The sequence below is a fragment of the Penaeus monodon genome, chromosome 34 (assembly GCF_015228065.2).
Source record: "Penaeus monodon isolate SGIC_2016 chromosome 34, NSTDA_Pmon_1, whole genome shotgun sequence".
Taxonomy (NCBI): domain Eukaryota; kingdom Metazoa; phylum Arthropoda; class Malacostraca; order Decapoda; family Penaeidae; genus Penaeus; species Penaeus monodon.
The window spans coordinates 3,521,114-3,521,742 of record NC_051419.1 but is presented as its reverse complement, the minus strand read 5'-3'; the positions used below and the strand labels follow the sequence as shown (position 1 = coordinate 3,521,742).

Below are 629 nucleotides of genomic sequence, written 5' to 3'. Positions count from 1 at the left end.
AGCGAGAGGGCCGAGGGAAGGAACGAGAGGGCCGAGGGAGCGAGAGGGCCGAGGGAGGGAGCGAGAGGGCCGAGGGAAGGAACGAGAGGACCGAGGGAGGGAGCGAGAGGGCCAAGGGAGGGAGCGAGAGGGTCGAGGGAAGGAGCGAGAGGGCCGAGGGAAGGAACGAGAGGGCCGAGGGAACGAGAGGGCCAAGGGAGGGAGCGAGAGGGCCGAGGGAAGGAACGAGAGGGCCGAGGGAGGGAGCGAGAGGGCCGAGGGAAGGAACGAGAGGGCCGAGGGAGGGAGCGAGAGGGCCGAGGGAAGGAACGAGAGGGCCGAGGGAGGGCCGAGAGGGCCGAGGGAGGGCCGAGAGGGCCGAGGGAGGGCGGGGCAGGCGGCCGCGGGACCAACACAGCCGCTTGGTGTCAGTGTCCCTGTGACTCTCGCGTGTGTCGGGTGGCTCCGTGGCGCTCCTCCGAGGCACCGTAAGCCTCCTTCACCGAGCTCTTGGTTCTTATAGACCAACTCTTGTGTCGTTTCGTAATAAGAGAAAAGCAATTCCACAACGTCTCATTATATCCGAGTGTTTCCCTAAACGAAAACGCAGAAACGAAGAGAAAAAAAAAAGTTTTTTTTTCAGAATTGTT

At 62.8% G+C, this 629-nt stretch overlaps 1 protein-coding gene across 1 annotated transcript in view; it reads left to right on the top strand.

Moving 5' to 3' along the window:
* Window positions 1–423: 423 nt before the first annotated feature.
* LOC119594905 (ADAMTS-like protein 4) overlaps window positions 424–629 on the top strand; it is a gene marked incomplete at its 3' end in the record, with an annotated part of 55,185 nt that continues 54,979 nt past the window's right edge. Inside the window, 1 exon segment of the mRNA XM_037943975.1 lies at window positions 424–629.